General features: G+C 41.7%; 2 long non-coding RNA genes across 2 annotated transcripts in view; both read right to left on the bottom strand.

Moving 5' to 3' along the window:
• Window positions 1-247: 247 nt before the first annotated feature.
• Window positions 248-12,769, bottom strand: LOC123729555 (uncharacterized). The gene is made up of 3 exons (XR_006761180.2): window positions 9,996-12,769; window positions 3,386-3,516; window positions 248-1,298 (listed from the first exon to the last, which is right to left on the bottom strand). It is a non-coding gene; the product is annotated as an uncharacterized LOC123729555 (long non-coding RNA).
• Window positions 12,770-22,921: 10,152 nt separating this feature from the next.
• Window positions 22,922-23,950, bottom strand: part of LOC145862563 (uncharacterized) — a 9,489-nt gene continuing 8,460 nt past the window's right edge. The window contains exon 2 of the long non-coding RNA XR_014382014.1: window positions 22,922-23,950. This exon is cut by the window's right edge and continues 2,119 nt beyond it. This is a non-coding gene — a long non-coding RNA (uncharacterized LOC145862563).

Raw genomic sequence — 23,950 nt, 5'->3', positions numbered from 1 at the left:
TTATTTTATACAGGTATTTATTCTAAATACAAATCATTTCTAGAGAAATAAATTGCCCCTGTAGACTCCATCTAGATTCTCTCCAGCTGGTCCCAGCTCTGTTTGTACTCTTACCTACTCCAGTGATGTCATTGTCAAGCCAAATATAGTTTTTTCCCAATGTGATATTTCCCTATAAAATAACACTTAAAAAAATAAACTGAAAACACTTCACACTTTCATATGAAAAACCAGTCGCACGACCATATACTTTTCTAGATGTTTATTAAAAGATATGACATTTCATTGTATTTTTAAGGTGAAACATTTGACACAGTGGCGGAATGAATGTGAACTTACCTCATTGAGTTCTTGAAGAGTTGATTCGTTGAGTTCTTGAAGAGTAGAATCGTTTAGTTCTTGAAGAGTTGATTCGTTGAGTTATCGAAGATTTGATTCGTTGAGTTATTGAATCATTTAGCTGTTGAAGGCTGCTTTTGTTGCCAGCCTGAAACCCAGCAGACAATGTAGCTGTAGTTTAAACCACACAGAAATCTACATTGTATGCTAGGTCCAGGACCAAGCAAAGATGTCTCGTCAGCTGTCACACACACACACCCACCCACGCGCACACTGTCTCTGACTGAGTGATCATAGAGAGAATGTGACATTTCATCTTGCCTGTTCTCTATAGACATATTTCTATGGAAACGGCAGGCATCACATCCTAAACAATGTTCTCCTCTCTTAAAGGCTCTGTGCTATTGTGCCTGACACATTTGACATTTCCTTCAACTCTGGCTCGCTTTTTTTCTGCTCTCGTCAATTCTCTTTTCTCTCTTTTAGAAAACAGCACAATTCAGAGAAGAATACCAAGAAGAGTTTGAATGGTTCTCGCCAAGGACGGTGCAGAGGGAGAAAATAATTGAGAGGAGAAGAGAGAGAAAAAAATATTCAGATTTTTGGGGGAAATGACAAGCATAGGCATAGAGAGCATCCTGTACTGTCATGAGATGTAACAGCCCATATGATAACATACTAGACAATCAGAGAGAAATTGAATGTGCAATTAGCCAATCAGTTGGTAATGGGATGTACCACCAGGCCGGAAGTAGGAAGTGGGCAGTGGCGTGTGTTCAGAGACCCAGTAGCCAGATGTAGCTGCTGATAATTACACAGGATCTACACTGCCTACTGAGCAATTGACCCACACACAAATACAGGCGGGGGGGGCTGCAGATATAGATAAAGGATCCACGTTGATGAATTTGCATTGCCTTCATCATGGTCTTCATCCTCATATGATCATTGGGTCCATTCTGGTTAGAGAGAGAAAGAGAGAAAGTGGGAGAAAGAGATGGTCATTATTGGGTAAGGAATCAATAAGGCAACATTGACTGCAGCTATTAAGAGAGAGGAGAAGGAAGGGGGAGGGAGGAGAAGAAACAAGGAGAGGGAATGGGGTGAGAGACAGAGAGAGGGTGGGGTGAGAGGAGAGGGGAGGGGGGAAGGAAGAGGAGAAGGGTGACGAGGGAGAGACAGAACAGACAGAGAAGATGGGGTGAGGGGAGGGAAGGATATGGGAATGATCTCTCTATAGTTATCTCTAAGCATGGCATTATCAGTTTCAGATTCCTGACATTCTTTCCCATTAGGCCTGGGGCAACTGGAGGCAGCAGCCACTGTCATGTCAGCTCCACAGTGACTCTGATGCCACACTTGCATTCTCTTTTAGGGAGAAGTTTCCTTTAGGCACTTTGCTCTAGGCACTGATCAGCTTACCCTCTCCAAATCCTAACCTGAACCATTAGATACAAACTTTACTACTGGTCTAGGATCAGCTTACCCTCTCCAAATCCTAACCTGAACCATTAGATACAAACTTTACTACTGATCTAGGATCAGCTTACCCTCTCCAACTCCTAACCTGAACCATTAGATACAAACTTTACTACTGATCTAGGATCAGCTTACCCTCTCCAACTCCTAACCTGAACCATTAGATACAAACTTTACTACTGATCTAGGATCAGCTTACCCTCTCCAAATCCTAACCTGAACCATTAGATACAAACTTTAATACTGATCTAGGATCAGCTTACCCTCCACGAGTACCATACAAAATAAGTCATATGTGGACAAATCTGTATGAGATTATCATGGCAGTTATTTACCGTAATATCATACATAATTCCCTCCAGGGAAAACTCAACCACCTAATCGAAGTGGGGGAGGGAGGAAAGAAGAGGAGAGGACATGGGAAGGAATAGAGTGAAGGAGAGTAAAGAGGAGAGAGATATTGAGAGATGGATGAACAAATGGAGAGGCAGATCAGAACATGGAGAGGGAGAGATGGAAGGATGCATACTGTGCGAAAAGAGGGAGGAAAGAGGGGAATCTAGGGGAGGAATGGACACATGGAGGATGGAGGGGTATGTATGCTGGGCTCTCCCTCTTGTCCTCTGTCCAGTTTTGCCTCTGCATACCTGAAGCCGCATGACCATATTGATCAAACATAGCAGTCTAGTACTCTACTCAACTAGCTCTCTCTCTCTCTCTCTCTCTCTCTCTCTCTATTTTTGATTCTAGCAATCTTTGTGGCCCAAAACTAGGGCCCTTTCTCCTTCTAGAATTGTGTGCTCTTGGAGTGTTTTGGCTGGTGATGACATTATTGTTGAGAGTTCAATGAGTTCAGTGAGTTTGAGTCCCATGTCAAGACTGACGTAGGAGTTGCAGTGTTGACTGAGAGACAGAGAGAGACAGAGAGAGTTGTTGAGTGGGTTGAGTATGTGATGCAGGGCTGACATTGGTGATGACTGCTGTAGAGAGGAAAGTAGTGCCACATCAGTCGGAGGTGGTGGCAGTGAGATCACTAGATCAACTAGGCAATGGGACGAGCCAAACTTCGGATGATATTGTCACTTCTGTACTTTTTAGCATGGCCAATAGTGACTACTGGGCAGTGGACTGTGTACTGTATGTGTGGTAGGGTGGTGGAGCATGGCCTGGGGCTGTGGGGAGGAATGCGCTTCCTGGATCCACATGAATGAATTGAGAAGGACCCGGTACATTCCACAGAGAGAGAGCGAGAGCGAGAGCGAGAGAGAGAGAGAGAGAGAGAGAGAGAGAGAGAGAGAGAGAGAGAGAAGGGAATGAAAGAGGAGGGCTAAACACAACTGTTGCCAATCAATCAATCCATGACTTGCGCGAGCAAGCAGGAGGCACCACTGAGCTACAAAGCAGGGCTGGGGTCAATTTGAGTCATTTTAATTATGCTCAGTTCTTTTTTAATTCAGGAAGAGAACACTATTTTAACCCTGACCCTGCTACTGAGCATGCCCAGTCCCCAGAGAGCTTGCTGATTGGCTGAGGAATAGGACTTCGGAGGGCTGAAGTTCAGTCTTACCTGTAGACAGATGTTAGAATTAGAACAGCTGATGTCTGGTGGTAGTTGAAAGGTCAGCAGGGCGGCTGACAGCACAGTGCTGTGGTGAGCATGGTCACCCTGGTGACCGCGGCTTGGTCCACTCAGGACACCTATAACACACACAATGCAACAAGTCAGCGACAGGGGTTCATGTTTCCCTTCTGATCATAACTTGATCAAGACTTACAGTGTCAGTCTCTCGTGGACAGATCTACATAACTGGTACGTTAGAATCTGTGGGGAAGGAATGGGATGTGTGGGATAACGAGCAGCATTAGTTCCAGTGTTTTTTTTTTTTTTTCATCATTGGTTATTCGAACAAATCATGATTTCGCAGTTGTTAGCATCTTTCGAGTTTCGGAAAGGGAGGGGACATTTGGCCTGTAACTGTCAAAAAGAGAGGGTGGAGCTCCTCGTTCCGGTTCCGCTCCTCGTTCTAGTATCTCTTCCTCTCTTCTCTTAACACGTACGGATCCAGAACTTAATCGAGCAGCTTACCAACTACGTGAGAATTTAGTTCTGGGTTAACCGAGATTAGCAAAGCTGGAGTATACTGCAAACCCAGTGAAAACATTAAAGCGTGAGTATTGTGTGACTGCGTTTGTGTGTGTAATGGTAACAGACCTAAACCAGTTAGACTTAGTTTACATGATCAGTGATACGGTGATAGGGTATGTTCCACTCTCGATCCTTCTATCTTATCTGCTTCTTTCCATCCTTTGATAATGCTGTGTGTGTGGGCGTGTGGGCGTGCACCCATGTGATGCTGCCATTGTGGCCTATCAGAAGTGGTCAAGTGTATGTAAATGGCTCAGTTGTTTCCAGTGAAGCTCAAAGCCTTACGGTTGAGAGGGACACTACAGATGTAGGATCTTCACTTGAGCCAGTTTGCTACCGCAGGACAATAACCATGCAGCAACAGGACATGTGAATTACTATGTGGATTATAATTCATGGACATTTTATAGGGTTTGAAACATTTTTTGTTAGGGTAAATCACATCTGAAATGTCAAAGTGGAAAAGACAATCTTTAGAAGCCTTTTTTTAAACTCAAACACATTACAAGTTTGTATCTCCTGCTGTGCAGGGAAATTCTCAGCAACAAAAGAGTGATCAAATTAAGATCCTACATCTGTAGTCTTACTCAGCAGGACAAGGTCAATGGAAGCACAATCACACACCATACAGCCATTGGAGTGGATCCTTTTCTGTTCACACTGATGTACACTAGTCCAAACTCCACTGACAAAAGCAAAATACCATTTGATTTTTAGATACAGTAGGTTAGAAAATCTACAACACTTCAAGCCAGCAAGCATCCAAATACAAGCTGTAATAGTCACATGAGTTTATATAGAACACAATATAAAACATTGTGAAGAGAGATAAAGAAGGGTTGACACCAGCGCTGTGTGTGTGTGTATATATAAGCGTAAGCCTATTCCTGGAGTGTGTTTCAGTTGATGTGGGTTTCCTCCTAGCTGCCTGGGAGATGACTGGGCCTGACCACATCCACGCACGCACGCAAGCACGCAGGCAGGCACACACACACAGACACACAGTAAGAGGAGCCAAGAGGAACTTAATCATTACCCTGCCTGGCCTCAAAGCAGGGGGCGACCATCACCGTGTGTGTGTATGTGTGTGTGTGTTTATTGGGTGGCAGTTGGGTATTATGTATGTGTGGATGTGTGTGGGTGTTGGCGTTTACTGAAGTATACAGTATGTGGGCATGTGTGTGTGGGTGTGTGTAGGATGTGTAAGTTGGGTGTGTTTGTGGGTGTGTGTGTTGGGAGGACAGGCCATGTTCGTTATTACTTATCATCAGCTTGGAGGCCAAGACAAGGCAGTATGATTTCTATTTCTCCACTTTTCATCCATAGTTCAGAGCCACAGGTTGCTTTTCCACTAAATTCAATTCACATGAGAGATGAACAATATCCATAACCAACCCTTAGTCTACAGCACTCTCACCAACTGGTCCTCTTTCAGCACAATCAGACCATCAGAGCATCGGCCAATCAGATACTCAGCTCCAACGTTCCGCCGGGCCAGATCTGGAGGGTCTGATTGGTTCGGCCGGATCTGCGGAACAGTCCAACCAGAGAGAGGGAAGCCATTTCCTGGTCTGTGGAGACATGAAGGTCATGGAACGTTGAATGTCCCTGCCATCCCGTTTACCACAATGTTCCCAATTCCAATTGTTTTAGATACAGTACCCAACCCCCCCCTCTCATTTCCTCTCTTTCTAATACAGCATCTGCTTTATTAGGGTAAAGCAGAGCAGATGTAACAGTTTGAAAGTGAAAAGGGACCCTGAATGGTTCATCTGGGTTTTGCTCGGCCAAACAGTGGTCCTGGAGCCTACAACTAAAGGCCCAGCTCCAGAAGCTATTTCAGCCCCATCCCTGTAACCCCGTACCAGTCCTATGCCCCAGTCCCAGACCCATTCATATCCCTAGCCAAGAGAGGGGTGTCTGTGGGACCTTACAAAAGGCTGGACGGAAGGGAAAGGGCTGGCAGGGCGAGGAGAGGATCTAGAAAGAGAGGAGGAAAGGGAAGCTTCCTGGTGTAGTGCCTTTATGAAGGATTGGCAACCTCTCTCGTCCCAAATCGAGAGAGAGAGAGAGAGAGAGAGAGAGAGAGAGAGAGAGAGAGACAGACAGACAGACAGACAGACAGACAGACAGACAGACAGACAGACAGACAGACAGACAGACAGACAGACAGACAGACAGACAGACAGACAGACAGACAGACAGACAGACAGACAGACAGACAGACAGACAGACAGACAGACAGACAGACAGACAGACAGACAGACAGACAGTAGGAAAGTGAGGAGAGAGAGAGAGAAAGCTGGATGGACGATGGTCCAAGATCCCTAGATCCTGTGGAGCTGAGTTGAATGTGTCTCTCTCTCCCTGGTTGCTTTAGGGTTACTGGTTCTATGCTCAGTCCTATAGCATTACACTGCTCCATTTGTTGAATTTGCAGGGGTCAGCACAGCCAGAGTGCAATAGCTGAGCCTCGCCCTCTTCCTACCTTCTTGATCACGGTATCTTCCTTGCCGGGTAAGTATTGTCCTACTGTAATGATGTTCCAATAGATGAATGTAAGGATTGTTCCAATGGGTGGAAAACGTGTTGAAAATAATAAATGATGTAAAGCCACTCTTTCAGGCACCTTTTAGAAGGTGAACTCTCTCTAAGGTCAGATACACGTTCTACTTCCCTTGAACTTTAAGCTTACTGAATTCTAACCTGAATAGCTGATTGGCACCATACGTTTCCGGCAAATTATGTTGAAAATGTGCAATTGATGAGAGATCCCATAGTAGCAATATCAGCCAGGAAAATCCCTGTTTTTCTGTTTTCTATGTATCCAATCTCTTGTGAGTGTAGTCAGCAGTAGATAAAGAGTTTCACTATAACACTCATTACTGGCTCCCATCTGAATAACTGATGTACCCTGTGAGTCATCGCTCCAGCTGATTACAGTAGGAAAAAATATCTCCTTCAAACACAGATCTCAGGCCTTGCTCGTTCATCCTGCTGTTTCATGACGTGCTTCCACTCTAGGGTCTCTTTCCGGCGCCCCAACTTATTAGAATTCAATGCACTCTCGGTGAGGCGCCAGGTAGGGGAAGCTACAGCCATATATGGGCATAGGGACACACACACCGTACCAGATGGGTGTGTGGAGAACCGTTGGAACCTATCGTACCTGAATACACACACACACCTTCAGAAAGGCTCCACCCCTCGAGCGCACACAAACACACACACACACACACACACTTGAGTGTGGTGACATCAAACCAAACGCAGCGAGCAGCTCTTGTGACGTCTAAGTTAAGCTCTTTGCCTGAACTCCTTTCTCTGCGAATGATAAGACTTCCAGTGAAAGTGACTCCATTGTTGTATAAACAAAGCAAAATCAGCTCATGCAGAAAGGAAAGCTATAGATGGGAGTTCAATAGGATTGCTCTAGTTATAGAAACTGACCTCGGCTAGCGACGTGATTAAAGATCCCGCCAACACTGACGGCACAGTGAACTGATGACCTCACATTATTCAACCCTACTTTTACCACCAAAATACTCTGCCATGGAAAGATGTTCATCTGCCAGACTTTGCCAAGAAGGACAGGTTAGAGTTCATAGGTATTGAATTAAGATAGAGGGCAGATTCCAACATTATCTACCTCTGAGAATTTTATCTCAACCATCAAGACACCGGCGACGCATCTCACCGACATCAGCATGATTATCACACAGTCTAGAAATGCAGGCACGATAAGCACAGATATGCAGATAGAAACACAATTCACAAAGTTTATGGCTGACTTTTAGCACCTGCACACACGCACACACGCACACACACACACACACACACACACACACACACACACACACACACACACACACACACACACACACACACACACACACACACACACACACACACACACACACACACACACACACACACATTTGTTTTACTATCCTTGTGGGGACCAAACAATTCATTCCCATTCAAAATCCTATTTTCCCTAATCCCTAACTGTAACCCTCAATCTAACCCTAACCTTAACCCCAAACCCCTAACCCTAACTCCTAACCCTAAACTGAACCCAAACTCTAACCCTAAACCTAACCCCTAAGCTTAAAATAATGTCCCCACTTGTCCAGATTTTCCTTGTTTTACTATCCACACGCACCCACGCACGCACGCACACACTCAGTAAACGACCAAAGAAAGTATTGCATGAGTGTGACTGTTGGCCAGACAGTTGGACTGGGAGGGTGAGGGAACCAGACTTATATGAGGTGGAGCCATAGGATTGGATATCATTGTACTGCAGTAAAACAAAGAGAAAGGGTGTGTGAGTGTGTGGGAGGGAGTGTAGAGGGACTAGCATGCAGGGGCTGTCTGTGAGCACATTCCTTGGGCCACGCTCACACACACACACACACACACACACACACACACACACACACACACACACACACACACACACACACACACACACACACACACACACACACACACACACAAAGTGCCCTCTGAGGGATCCCATGTCTATGACAGGTAGCCTTGAGATCTAATTTTAGGATGGCCATTGTTCACGTTTGTTTCCATTTGTTTCTGTACGAGCAGCACTAAAGTAATTAGGTTAGTATGCCACTACAATTCAAGACCTGTCACGCCCCTGAGAGAAGGACCAGAAGTAATGCCTAACTCTAAGGGAAGTGCCACCCCACAACAAATGTATGTTATGAACCCAATTGAGTAAATAAATACAAAATCAAATCAAACCATATCATTGCCTGATGGACATTAAACCTTAAAAGACTAACCTGGACACACACATACGCAGACACGCACACACACACACACACACACACACACACACACACACACACACACACACACACACACACACACACACACACACACACACACACACACACACACACACACACACACACACATATACGCCCACACACATATGCAAACACTGCAAACACGCGCACACACACACAACCTTCGGGACAGCTGGTGACCGGGGGAGAGCAAGGCAACCGCAGAAGGTTACTCTAAACACCGGTGATTGCACCCTGCTGTCCATTCAGGAATTATTCTCTTCTCTCAACCAATCAGATCGTGCACTCAGACTGCCCATTCATAAAGAAACAGCACTGAGTTCCGCATGTGGTAGGATATAGTATACATTCACTTCCCCTTCTACAACGCATCCCCCTATCCTTTGTGCTCTGAGTTAATTTATGCCTTCTGCCATTGGGTACAAGGAGTGGACTGTACCATTACCCAAGTTTATGGGGGAGACAGCACGACAGAGGTTGAGGGGGACCGCAGAGACAGGAAATGATATTACAACATTACTATTCCCTCTGAGATATGGTATCAATCCAACAGAACAAGTCAACGACTGAATAGATAAAATAGACTACAGATACATAATATGACTGTTATCCTAATGATGAAAAAATGAAGTTTGCCCTATACAATATCGCATGTACTATTTACAGCTCATTTAAAGAACTCACATTTGGAGACTGCAGAAGAGCTATAGCTCTCTCATACAGCTGTATCCGGATCATTCCAACGATGCCCAAGCTATACGCTATTACTATGTAACAGCTATGTAACAGTGAATTAGCTATTTGCAATTGCACTAGTATAGACAAACTATGAGGTAACACTGTCAGTAGTAAACCCCATTTAATACAGCACAGCACTAACACATTACAGTCAATCTATCACTTAGCACTCAGCTAAAGTACCTCACACAAATATCAATCCAAAAAAATGCCACACATCTTCCTATTCTTACAGGCCTTACAGTTAAAGAGAGGATCTCTGTCACAAAGATGTCACTATTTTCTAAATGCAGTGTATATTTCTATTCAATAAGAATCTGTCCTGATTCTAACAACTCTGTTTCTCTCTAGTTTGGTCTAACTATGGAGGATCTGTGAGCGTTTTCTCAGCCTTAACGTGGACCATATGACATCCATCAGAAGCAGCAGTGTTAGCTGAGATTTTTATTTTTTTCACTTACCCTCTCGGAGCATTTCCTCCTGACGTCTGGAAGCCTCTTACCAGGTTTGAAAGGTCCCCTTCTCATTCTCTATGACTCTCACTGTCTCGGTATGTCTGTCTCTCTGTCTGTTTCCCTCTTCTTCCTCCTCTTTTTCTCTGTCCCCGCTCTCTCTCTAGCAGATAATCTGGGGTTCCCCTCCAGTTTGCCACTCTCAGGAATAGAGAGAGAGAGAGAGAGAGAGAGAGAGAGAGAGAGAGATAATTGTCTCTCACCCTTCCACAACTTCACAGTTTCTGTGAAACTAAACTAAACCAAATTCAAAAGAATCTGTCCTTACATCTTTCTTTCTTTCTTTCTTTCTTTCTTTCTTTCTTTCTTTCTTTCTTTCTTTCTTTCTTTCTTTCTTTCTTTCTTTCTTTCTTTCTTTCTTTCTTTCTTTCTTTCTTTCTTTCTTTCTTTCTTTCTTTCCTTCTTTCTCTGTCAGTATTTTTTTCTACTCCAGTTGCATTCTGTTACTGAGTGTAATCAGTAACAGGCTTAAAGTGACAGCGCTGTGCTGTGCTGAAGCCGACACACTCTCTTTCTCTCTCTCTCTCTCTCTCTCTCTCTCTCTCTCTCTCTCTCTCTCTCTCGTGTGTATGAGTCCCTCTGGGATAAAGGTGCTTTCCCAGCACACTCGAGACACCGCTGCCGACCACGCTCTCACAGCCCGGCCCTGCCGAGAGAAACTACTATCATATGTTACACAGCACTAAGACTCTCCTTCTCCCTCAGTCTCTCTCTCTCTCTGTCCTCCTCTCTTTCTGTGCCTACCTCCCTCTCTTTCTCTCCCTCTCTGGCTCCCCTGCTCTCCTTCTCCCTCCGTCCCTCTGACGCAGACAGACACACACACTCTCTGTTACACACACTCCGAGCCGAGTCTCTGTGCTCTTATAGTCTATGAGCCTGGCTGAAAGGGGCGGAGCCTATCTCTGTGAAGGGCATTGTCCGGTTACACTCCTCTCAATTGAGAGGTTAGAGAGAGGACACCCATTCAGAAAAAAAGAAAGGAAGAGAGGGAGGAGAGGAGGAGAGAGGATGAGGGGAGAGGAAAGAAATGTCGGGCAGCGGCAGAGGCAGCTTCAGTAGTGCACTGTGTCTCTCTCTGTGTGTGTGTGTGTATGTGTGTGTGTGTGTGTGTGTTCGCCTCGGGTCTTTAAAAGCAGGAAACTCCCCTACCAAAGTGTCGGGCGTCTGTAGAAAAGCCTGTAAAATAGGGAAACGACAGACAGCACTGAACACACAGATTCTAGTACCGCTATCATCTGCGAGATGTACACATTGATTTGTTGATTGACTGAATGAATGATTGATTGAAACAAACAGTGAGAGTCCTGTATATCCCAAATGTCTCTCATAGGCAAAACTGTAACCCTCCACTTCTATCCCATCGCAATGGTCCCCGCTGAACTGTCTCTAGTCTACACCACAGAGAAAGTACCTGGACTTACAGTCAGTCTCCGCTGAGACACCTGAGAAACAGGAAGATAAGCTGAGCGATCAGACACCACAGCACTGATGACATGTACAAGACAGAAGCTTGGATGTCCAGTAGAGAGAACGACAGAGAAAAACATCTTCATCAGCCGGTACTCACCTCCATGCAACCTTCTCACAACCATAACTTTCCTTACTCTGTTACCAAGAGTACAGGAAGAGGCTCAGAAACTGCCACTCCAATACAAATCCCTGATCACGCTGGTAGCTCAACCAATCAGCAGATGTATAGAGACACCTGACCAGAACAGTGCATGTGCAGTATGACACTCCTTGTATGAAGTCGTTTTAATGTTAAAAGTTACAAACATTCCGACTCAATGTTAAAAGTTGCAAATGTTAAAAGTAATCATTTCTGTTTATATGTTTAAAGTTACAAACTTTCCGTTTCAAAAAGTTTCCAACCCCCACACTCTACCCGTCCTTTACTCCCTAGTTTAACCTATACCTAATTTTCCTACTTTCAACCCCTGCCCCATCTCTCCATACCCTACCTGCCGACTGGTCCTCGCCCAGCCCAGCCCTACCCTCCTTTCCTCTCAGACCCTACCCCTCACCACTGGGTGTTCCCTGCCTTACCTTAGCCCTTCGTATCCTCTTCCTCCTGACTACAACACCCTTCCCTCCCTGCCCTCCTCCTACCCCTCTCTTCCCCAGTGGTTGGTTTGGGCTAGGGTTCGGATGGGGCTGAGCCTTCTCCCAGAATCACATAGTTGGGAACTTAGTCAGAGGAGGGCATGTGACTCATCCCAGAGCTGCACCCAAACTACGCTCTATATGGTCTTCTGTTAAGACTACCACACTTGTGTACACACACATATGTGCACATGCACACACACAATACACATGTGCATGAGTGGTACAGCATGAACACACACACATACGGATACAAAAATAGAAACGTACATACATACACAACCAGTCATAGTAGTATGGGATGTGGGAGAAACGTCTGGGGCTGACACAGTCCATTCATAATTATTTTAAATGGACAGCGTGAGTCACATTGAGGATAGAGTGACCTGTATTACCCACACTGCTTTTCTGGCTACTAAAACCTTACACGTTCATGGAGCTGGAGTCTGTAGCTACGTAAAGACACCGTTATACCACTACAGATACTCTCGTGGCTTTCAAAAGACAATGGCTGACGTAGGATATCAAAATGACTGAAGTAGGATATCAAAATGACTGAAGTAGGAAATCAAAATGACTGAAGTAGAAATCAAAATGACTGAAGTAGAATATCAAAATGACTGAAGTAGGATTTCAAAATGACTGAAGTAGGAATCAAAATGACTGAAGTAGAAATCAAAATGACTGAAGTAGGAAATCAAAATGACTGAAGTAGAAATCAAAATGACTGAAGTAGGAAATCAAAATGACTGAAGTAGGAAATCAAAATGACTGAAGTAGAAATCAAAATGACTGAAGTAGGAAATCAAAATGACTGAAGTAGAAATCAAAATGACTGAAGTAGGAAATCAAAATGACTGAAGTAGAAACTCAAAATGACTGAAGTAGGAAATCAAAATGACTGAAGTAGGTAAATTAGGAAATGTAAATGATGCCAAAATATGAATATAATATACATTTGAAATGACGGATATTTTGGGGGCCAGTATAAAATTATTGTTATGACCCAGTTACTACATAATGCATAGTGGTTGGGTGGGGCTCTAGGAAACCCAGTTACTACAGAACGTACAGAGGGTGGGTGGGGGTGTGTGTGTGTATGAATCACAGCTTACCATGTGTCAGCAGCACAGAGAAACTACTGCTCTCTGTAAGTCTCTCATTGTGTTCAATAGTGGCTCTCAGCTCTGGTAGCCAGCTAGCGTTAGTGTGGTTTAGCTAGCATGACTCAGAGCCATGACTGGCTAAAGGACTCTAGAACTGGGGGACAAACAGCTGGAATTACCTTTAATTTGCTAGAAAGTCGTAATGGGGAGGTAATGACTGCAATGGCAGAGAATCATATTCTTCTGATTTAGAGTAGGATGAGTATTACTTCTGTACAAGAGGGTTTTGAATAAGTTGTGTTACAATATTTCATAGAGTCTTGATGTTTTACTTAACATGTGTTTTCTTAGAAGAAAAGTATGTTTGCTTCAGGTGTGTAAGTAGATTTTTACTGTAATAATTCTAGACAGCTAAATAAATTGTTCAAATTCTTAACAGAAAATTATAAAATATGTATACAATTCATTTGTATAATGAATAAAAGAAGAATTCAATTAATTGTTGAAAATTACAATTAAATATTTAAAATGATATGGATTGTTGATTACCATAGTTGACAGAAAAATTTGTACAATTCATGCTGACTTTTGTTTCCCCATAGGTGAGTTTAAAAACAATTATTTCAAATGTACATTTAAGTAAATTAGTAAATTACAGTTATGTAATTCCTTGTTCTGGAAAAGTCTAAATATTGGCGTAAAACATGTTTTAAAATGTATACACATATTAAATATTAATTTATATATGCAGTGACTTTGAAATAAATTTAGCGATATATCAGATTCAGAAAAATGTAAGACTAATTTGATGAGTGAATTCATTATAAATAAAGGATGTAGGATCTTAATTTGAGCCATCTTGCTACAGCAGGAAAAATAATCCTGCAGCAACAGGAAAAGTTCATTATTATGTGGACTTTAATTAATGGACATTTTTTGTAGGGGTTTATACTTTTTTCGTTAGGGGAAATCAAGTCTGACATTTTAAAGTGGAAATTACTAACTTTAGAAGCCTTTTTAAAACTTGAATACACTACAAGTTTGCAAAATTCGGAGCAGAACATTTCGTTCAAATGAAGATCCTACATCTGTACTGTAAATGCATTATACATCTCAATCAATCATTTTGACATAATATTCATTAGAATCAATACAGTAAATAATGACCCAAATTGTAAGTCAAGCAATGGACGTATTCAAAGTCACCTACTGTAAATACATTCATACTTTTGTAGCGATGCAATAAGGCAATACCGAACAATCACTGAGCAGCAGTGTCAGAAATGACCCTGATAACGCAGTGTGTGTGTGTGTGTGTGTGTGTGTGTGTGTGTGTGTGTGTGTGTGTGTGTGTGTGTGAGTCACTCTATTGTGGTCTAACACGGAGAGTACTCCCTGCTTCTTCTCTGGGTGGATGTACGGGCGTAGTACTATGTATTTCAACACACACAGGCGGGGTCTTTCATATCACCACACACACTCACACGCACACACACAATGGCGATTGGTGTTCCCGCCTCACAGTGGAAATGAAGCTGGGAATTCCAGAGATTCCTGAAGAGTAAAAGGTGTGAACCCCAACAGCCCAGCACCCTGGGAATACTGCCGGCCGGCCCCAAAGACACAGCACTTTAACGGGTGACTGACCTCGTTAAAAGGTAGAGATAGAGAGGGAGAGAGAACCTGCCCAGTGAACCACTGCTCTAAGAATATTTCAATTCCTATTGCAATTTAAGAGGGCTGAAGCTAAATGATTAACAAGTAGTGTAATGCGTTTTAAAAATATACACTCTAAAACCATGAAACATGTGACACATTTATAACCTAAACGTCAGTATTTAAAACTTAAACATTAGGCATTTAGATTAGCCAATAAGTGTTCTCATCTTAAACACAGTTGTTTAGAATGCCAGGTTAAACATGATAGGCAGCTTTTTCCACTCAGTTTCCAACATGGAGAACACAATGTATCTCAGATTTGTGTTCAGATTTTAAACACTAGTGTTTACTTTCCTATCGTCACTCAGAGAGAAAAAGATGTGGGAGGGGCCTCATTATCATATTTCCCAGTATGCTTTGTAGCAGGTTGATTTTTAGAATACTGAGATGGCTGTTCCAGTTTAAAAGGTTTAGGTAGTCTTGTTTATTACATCTTTACCATAGCAGTCATTCTGAGTGCAGGCTATGGGTGATGACGCAGTCCAATTTATGGTGTATCCTACATTTGGCTGGATTCTGATAGGAATTACTAGTTAGTCCACAAACCAGATCATTGTGACTTGCAGGTCTGACATAGCTCATGACCCAGGATTTTCAGACAACTACATTGAGGACGATAAACCCATAACTTCATTCAGTACACATCCCCCTTAGACTTTCACTTAGTGACAACCTCAATAATTATTTTAGAATGAAACAAACATGTCTCTGTCACTAACATACACAATCATGGGTGGGTGTCTCTCATTTTCACTTGAAAGGCATGTTGGGAAATATGCAAATACAGCTTTACACCGTACAGTAGCGTTAAAACCGAAATGCCTTGTGCTGAATAAACGTGTTCATGAGTTTAAAAAGTGTTACAGTGAATAAACATGTTCTGGTGTTTACTAAACACTGTGACGCGTTTTCATTTCAATTCTAAATGCCTTGACGTGTTTAAAAAGTGTTACAGAAAAGTGTTTAGTTTTGCGTTCAATTCCTAAACACTTGTTTTTACAGTTTACCTAATTGGCATTTGAGAAATATCTCATCAACAAATAATATTTAAATTAATGTAAGTGTCGTGAGTGAAAATTAACTTCTTTCATGTGGTTAATGTACAATTTATGTTAATTACTTTCTGTTTTTAATTTGGTAATGAATTAAACCTAGTCTTTCCCCTGCCTGTCACACCAATAAATAATATGTGATAAATATGACACAACATTAATATAATTAAACAAAACCTCAAATGATTCAAATAAATACATTCAGCTGAGTTTAAATGATTTTCAAATGTAAATAAATAAATCAGTGTATATATTATTACAGACGTTTAAAGTCAACCACATGAATCTATATAACACAATGTAAAGAAGTATAATAATGTTTTTTTTTTTAAATACACGTCACTGAAAATGCCCCTGTAATATGTCTTATTGAATTGTGTGTGATCTACTATGTCCATACATTTCAGAAACCCCAGATTATAAGGTAATTGACAGTTAAAGCAGCATTATGCCAAAACACGCAATCAATAACCTAGTGGCATCACATCACAGAGCACAGAGGATACCTTTAGCCTATGGTGACAATGATCCCATGACCACGCACGCACGCAAGCTCTCACACACATACACTAATCTCTAAATAAGATAATCTTCTACAGCCATGTTGGAATGTCTCAGTCAGCTGGACTGCGGCGTAGCCTGATGTAACGGAGACGTCACACACACACACACACACATGCGCACAACCCCCAGCCAAGCAAGTGCATGCCAGACTAGCCCCTGTTCCTGGTTGTGTGTCTGTCTGGCAGCAATGTTGATGGCTATATTAGGCCGGTGGTGTCGTCTAGCCCAGGGGGAGAGTGAGAGACGCAGCCGTGATGTCATAGTCACGCGGCCAAGGCATAACTTCACGTCTTATCTCTCTCCAGATAGCCCCGCTTGTTTTACATTCTACCCCACTGCCCTCCTGGGGTGTGGGTGTGTGGGCTGTCTGCCCTGCTCTTTTAACCTTTTACTGCAGTGGGCTAAATCAGGGTCACACAGAGTGTTTCTTGGTAGTCTTAAACAAATCTACTTTGAAAGGAAAGTATACACCTCACACATGGTTATGGGCTAATAAAAGAAAAGTGAAAACTCCTATACCATGTCGGATATAGAGTTGAAATGTAATCAATTTTAAGTTTGCATCCCAATATTACACTTTATATTGAGGTGACGTCATTAAAAGCACTTTAAGATCAGAACTAGAAACCTTATTTCAATCAGTTTTGACTGCTGAGGTAGTAGTAGTAGAAGTAGTAGTAGTACTTTATAATAATAATGCTACTTGTAGTAGTAATTGTCAACCCCTGTCTATAAAACAAAAGGAATTGATATATTGGGAGTGTTTGGTGTGCTGTTGGTGGTGTGGTTGGTGTGGATGTGTGCACTGTAACAAATTGTTGTACATTTACAGCAAAAATCTACAGTTAGCTACTGTTATTCTATATTACAGTACAGTACTGTAAAGAGCAATGCATTATGGGGGCTCAATGGCATTACCCTACAATGCTGTAAAATGTATTTTATAATACAATTTTACAGTAAAGCACTTCATTACCTGATTTGCTGTATATTTATAGCAGCATACTGTGAATTATGGTGCATTGTGGGAAAATGTTGTGGGTGGGGAATAAATCTCTGGCTCATTAACATATTTCGAGGCATGCCTTGTAAGTGGCTATATTTGTTGCACCCCTTACTGAGAACGCTGTACCAATTGAGGTGATATGTGGTCGTAGACACCTAATAATTTGATGTGTATAGGGAACAGATCAGAGTGATAATAAGTCTTAAGCCTTTACTTAGTTAAATTAATTATTTTTGGTGTTTGTTTTATGATTAACTTACGTTGGATTAATTATTTCTTGTTAGATTTATTTTTTAGGGGGTAGATCAGCTTTAATATTGCAGATAGATTGTGACTTCTATCAGTGTAAATATCTGCATAATTTCCAATCCCCATATATTTTTCTATTTGTAAATATATATTATTTTAAATATATATAATCTTTTAGCTGCCATATATTTTTCCACTGTGCTGTGATGTTTCATAAGAAGTTCTAAACCTTTCTATTCTAATAGTTTCTACAAATTGTAAAATAAAGATACAATTTCAAATTAAAGATATTATTATTTGATTGACTATGACTTTTCAAATCACCCAGCAGTGCTATTTGCAGAGTTAGCTCCAAGTAAATGTTGCAATTTCCAACCATTCCTCAACATGTGACCAAAAACAAGCTACATACTTTATGGGCAGTACCAAAACAAGTGATCTAATGATTCTGTCTCTTTGCAGCAAAATATACAGAGCTGGGATGGTTGTATCCCCATATATATATACACATACATATATATATATATATATATATATATATATATATAAAACATTCTACAAATATTATACCGTTTTAATCCCCCCCCCCCAAAAAAAATACAAAAAAGTATGTTATTTTCTGCAATAAATTGGTTGTAATTTTGGATAGAGCAGACATTTCCATATATTTTTGTTAACTGCATGTGTAACAAGTCCACCAGTCTTATTTATGATATCATTTACAAAGATTTTCTTCAATCAATTAGTATATTTGAGTTTAACCATAATATTTGTTCTGTTTTTTTTCTGCTGGATTAAACTGAAATTGCAACCAGCTTTCTATTGCTTGTTTTAAAAATAGCGATATTTTGGAGTTTGACTATTTCACCGTCGGACCGTTTTATTGGTAAGCTACACGGGAATGTAAAAGTTTTAAGAGATCCAATATGAATAGGAAATTGAAAAGTTATTAATAAACAAATTAGGCACATTTGGGCAGTCTTGATACAACATTTTGAACATAAATACAATGGTTCATTGGATCAGTCTAAAAACGTTGCACATACACTGCTGCCATCTAGTGGCCAAAATCTAAATTGCACCTGGGATGGAATAATACATTATGGCCTTTCTCTTGCGTTTCAAAGATGATGGTACAAAAAAACCAGTTGTTTTTTTTCTTTGTATTATCTTTTACCAGATGTAATGTGTTATATTCTTCTACATTAATTTCACATTTCCACAAACTTCAAAGTGTTTCCTTTTAAATGGTATCAAGAATATGCGTATCCTTGCTTCAGGTCCTGAGCTACAGGCAGTTAGATTTGGGTATGTCATTTTAGGCGAAAATTGAAAAAAAGGGATAGATCCTTAGGAAGATAAACAAGAACATATCACAGTCATAGCAAGTAAAAAGATTATGCTACCATTACCGAGAATATTGTTGTAGTTAAGCAAGCTACTTGCAAGTTTATATTTGTATAAGAAAATACAAAATATATTCTAATTAAACTGTTTCAAAATACATTAATGGTAATTCAAGCCAGTGAAATACAAATTATAAAATAGGTATTAAAACAATTGAAATATCTATATCAAATACATGTAACAGAAGTACTGCCCATCGTTGGCACTAGCTGCCTGCACTGTAAATCTACAACGTTTACCACTGTGCTTCCAGTAATGCACTGGATGTGTTTCCAGTAATGCACTTTACTGTGTTTCAGTAAAGGTCCTGTAAACCTACTGTAAATTACTGTAAATTTACAGTAACCTACTGGCTACTGCCCTGACAGTAATTTACAGTAAACATTACTGGAACATTTTTACAGTGTGTGGGCGGTGTTCTCCAGGTTTGTATGTGTGGGTTTATTAAAGACAGTGGCTCTGTATGTGTTGGGTGGTGCTCTGTAGATGGAGGAAGTGTTTGTGGGTGTTATACACTGTGTGGGAGGTTGATTAAAGGTGGCAGAGTGTGCGTGTGTGTGTATGTGGGTGTTGGGTGGTGCCCCTAAGGTGTGTGTGTGACAACACGGAGACTCCTTTAAAGGAGCCTGCTAGTCTGCTTCTGCAGCCCAGCCCAGCCCAGCCCTGTCCCGTCCCTTCCCTTCCCCTCATTCTCCTTTCCTCCTCTCTTCCTTTTCCTCTTTCCTTCCTAGGAAAAAGGTGTCAGAGGAAATGCAGCTGATGGCGTCTCTCTTTCTCTTCTTCTTTTCTTCTCCCACTCTCTCTCTGACTCACGCTCACTTTTAGTGCCCCATTCCACCCATGGTTTGTCTCTCTTTCTCACTCACTCACTCTCTCACTCTCTCGTCTACCTATATGCACACTTCCCTCTCTGATCCCTTGTTTGGTCACGCTCCTCTTCATATATCCTGTGAGTGGCCAAGTCAACATGAGTGTCACATCCTCCCACACAGACACACGCACAGCGGCACGAGCAGACGCCCTCATCCTGGACATTTGCAGGCGAAGCGTGTTCTTTTTAAACATTCCATTCTCCTCCGCCACACCAAGCAGGGTTTCCTGCTCTCTCTCGCTCTCTCTCTCTGTCACACACACCCCTCCCTCCAACGGCTTCCTCTCGCTCTTCCTCCAGCCGCTCTCCCTGTTCGCACCCATACCTACCCCTCCTCACCCCACGCCTCCTTCAATACCTAACCTTCCCTTACCACTCTCCACACCCTTCACACCCCACATTTAACCACCACTTCCCCCAGGACTGACGCCCTGCCTCTGGCCAGACTAGTGGACTCACGCCCCGGGTGTCTCCTGGAGAACCACATACTGTACCATTCTCAGCAGCTGGACAAAGAGCTGAGGTCAAGGGTTACTATGCACAGTACACTGCACTGAGCAGTCATTTCGGGTTCCTGGAAAAGCACTATGAATCCATTGGGGGTAGTAAAGGTGGAGGAGAGGGCAAGGGATGAGAGAGATAGAGAGAGAGAGGAGGGACTCTTTTCACAGCTGTTCAGAGATGGAATGACACAGGGTCTACTTCCTGCAGCGCATGCCTGTCTCTCTCCGTCTCACTTCCTGTTTCCCTCAGGGGAATCCGGGAGCTGTGTGTGTGTGTGTGTCCCTAATTCAGGACCCCCCCAGTGTCAGAGTGGTCTCTCCCTCCCTCAGACTTCCTGGTTGTCTTGTATTGTCCGCTGGCTCATGCCATTGCATGTGACCGAGGGGTCTGAGGACTGGACTTCTGGACCAGGCGCCACTTTGTGTCTGTCTGCCTTCATGTTTTGTCTCTGATTACACAGTGTTTTCCTCTACAATATAATTACGATATGATTTTTGAAACAAAGCCACTTTACAGCACAGTACATTTAGTCTCATGTAATACAGGATCATGTTCATTACGCACTAAACGGAAGAAAACGGACTGAAACAGGGAGGGACTACCTGGATTTGTCCAGTAACGCTAATTATGATTTTCCATTGCAAAATGTTTTCTATCGTATAGCCTAATGACAGTGATGGAAAAAGTACATAATTGTCATACTTGAGTAAAAGTAAAGATACCTTAATAGAGAATGAGTCAAGTAAAAGTGAAAGTCACCCAGTAAAATACTACTTGAGTAAAAGTCTAAAAGTATTTGCATTTAAATATACTGAAGTATCAAAAGTAAATGTAATTGCTAAAATATGCTTAAGTATGAAAAGTACAAGTAAAAGTATAAATAATTTCACATTCCTTATATTAAACAAATCAGACGGCACAATTTTCTTGCTTTTTTTTATTTACGGATAGCCAGGGGCAGACTACAACCTTCAGACATAAACAACAAACTAAGCATTTGTGTTTAGTGAATCTGCCAGATCAGGTAGTAGGGATGACATGGGATGTTCTCTTGATAAGTGCATGAATTGGACCATTTTCCTGTCCTGCTAATAAGCATTCAAAATGTAATGAGTACTTTTGGGTGTCAGGGAAACTGCATGGAGTAAAAAGTAAAATTATTTTTCTTAGAAATGTAGTGAAGTAAAAGTTGTCAAAATAATAAATAGTAAAGTAAAGTACAGATACCCCAAAAAACGACTTAAGTAGTACTTTAAAGTACTTTTACTTAAGTACTTTACACCTCCGCCTAATGAACACAGTCCAGGTCAGCGTTTTTTAATGTTTTGTTATTTGCCACACACATTGCAATTCACCAGAGAGACCACTAGGAAGCGTGTTTTGAGCCTAAGCCACTTTCTTTTCACACAGTCACATCCAGTATGACTAAAGCTGTGTTGGAAAAAGATCAGGACAACGCATCTGTCTGTTTCTCTGTTCTATTCCTCCCACCTTACTATGACTTATACACCATATGACCACTACTACAGATGATGACTAATGGTTGTGTGTGTTTGTGTGTGTGCGTGTGCATGTGTGTGTGTGCGTGTATGACTGTAGGCATGTATGTGTGTGTATGTGCATGCTCACTTTCATGTGTACGTGTTTGCGTGTGTGTGTGTGTGTGTGTGTGTGTGTGTGTGTGTGTGTGTGTGTGTAATACATCTAGTCAGTAGAGGACCATATGGGAATGCTGTACTGGGCTTTCTGTTCATTATTTCCTGAAGAACACAGAGAACTCATATAGAAGGCAGGGTAAAGTCAATATGAGAGGATTCTGCCAAGAGTGTCTGAGCTGCAGCCAACTATCTGAGAGGAGAGGAGACAGAGAAAGCAGGGTGAGAAACCCTCTGCTGAACTTCATATGTACTGTATCTATGTTTTATAGAGTTTGTTTTAAAGAGTTTATTTCCAAAACGCTATATCCACCAATTTTTCACAGTTGTGTTTTTGGCTTATGGGTACCTTCATGTGTGTGTAAAATATTACTGTTCTCAGATTTTTAATTCATAGATTTTTGTTGTTGTTGTTGCAAAACGCTCTGTATCCATTGTTTAGCTGGAATGGAATGTTTGTATCCGGTATATTTGACTGTGATATGAGGTTGTCTCACCTAGCTATCTTAAGATGAATAAACGTAATGTAAGTCACTCTGGATAAAAGCATCTGCTAAATTACTAAAATGTCAAATGTAAATGTTTTACATACAGATCTAATATTACTGTATTGAATCATCTTTAAAAAAAAATGCAATGTATCATTTGTACATTTCTTTATTAAACATGTATTCATTTGTTACATTTGACTGTATAAAACATAGCAGTATACTTATTTCTCTGAGAGTGAGGCTGATATAAAGCATTTTGCAAAAAAAACATGATTATTTGTCTCTCTGAAATTAAACCATCAAGTGACAGATTTTAAACAAATACATGTCTGTCATTGAACAACCCAATGTCCTTCAACATTTCTTTAAACAATAAAAGCTAATTTACCAATATTTCAGAAAATGTATGTATTGCATTTTGGAATGAGACTATTCATATTTAAACTTTTCAATGAGACTGAAACCAGGAGAAATGTATGAAACAGACGTACAATGTTACAGACTTCAAAAACAACAGATCAATCTTGAGCTAATCTTTACAAAATCCTAAGATTACAGTAACTGCATCAACGCAGCTCCAGCAGCAACTGTATTTAGATTGATCTCTGTGTGTGTGTGTGTGTGTGTTTGTGTGTGCATGTACCATACCTAAAAACACCCTCTCTATGCTGTGGGGCAGAGCTCTCTTCCCACCGACTCCCTCCGGCTCTCTCCATCTCTCTCACTCCTCTCTTCCCACTCCCTTGTTCACTCAGCCCCAGCCTCTACCCTGATGTGGGAGTGAGCATATCCCAGTACGAGAGCCTCCAGTAGGGCACACATACAGCGAGCATGGACCACTGGGTCTGGCGCTTTGGATGGCTTCATTCTCTCTCCCACACAGACACACACGCTTGTGCGTACACACACAAACAAACACACACACAGTCTACCCACACGAGGAACCCACACTGAGCTTGAGAGCTCCCTTTTAATGATGTCATGTGTCTTACATCTGAGGAGAGCAGAGGCGGGGGAAACATGGGGGTGTGTACTGCATGAATCACTCTGCCTTTTGAATTCAGTTTACATTCAGCCAAACCATACACTCTTAGAAAAAAAGGGTTCCAAAAGGGTTCTTCAGCTGTCCCCATAAGAGAACCCTTTTTGTTTCCAGGCATAGCCCTTTTGGGTTCCA

This window comes from Salmo salar, chromosome 21 (assembly GCF_965601325.2).
Source record: "Salmo salar chromosome 21, fSalSal1, whole genome shotgun sequence".
Classification (NCBI taxonomy): Eukaryota; Metazoa; Chordata; class Actinopteri; order Salmoniformes; family Salmonidae; genus Salmo; species Salmo salar.
The sequence above is the reverse complement of the archived record's forward strand: the minus strand, read 5'-3'. Positions and strand labels throughout refer to the sequence as shown.